Source organism: Alligator sinensis, unplaced genomic scaffold (assembly GCF_000455745.1).
Source record: "Alligator sinensis unplaced genomic scaffold, ASM45574v1 scaffold882_1, whole genome shotgun sequence".
NCBI classification, from domain to species: Eukaryota; Metazoa; Chordata; order Crocodylia; family Alligatoridae; genus Alligator; species Alligator sinensis.
The window spans coordinates 1,048,595-1,048,988 of record NW_005842500.1 but is presented as its reverse complement, the minus strand read 5'-3'; positions in this window follow the sequence as shown (position 1 = coordinate 1,048,988).

The window sequence follows — 394 nt, the reverse complement described above, 5'->3', positions numbered from 1 at the left end:
AAATTATGCTGAGGGGAAACCAGCACAGGTTCGTAGCAGGTAAATCATGCCTGACTAATCTAGTCTCTTTTTATGACCAGGTTACAAAACACCTGGACACAGAAGTAGGGGTTGACGTTGTTTACTTAGACTTCAGGAAGGCCTTCGATATGGTATCCCACCCCATACTGGTGAACAAGTTAAGAGGCTGTGACTACACAGTCCGGTGGGTGGTGAATTGGCTAGAGGGTCGCACCCAGAGAGTCGTAGTGAATGGGTCGGTATCGACCTGGAAGGGTGTGGGCAGTGGGGTCCCGCAGGGCTCAGTCCTTGGACCGATACTCTTCAATGTCTTCATCAGCGACTTGGACGAGGGAGTGAAGTGTACTCTGTCCAAGTTTGCAGATGACACAAA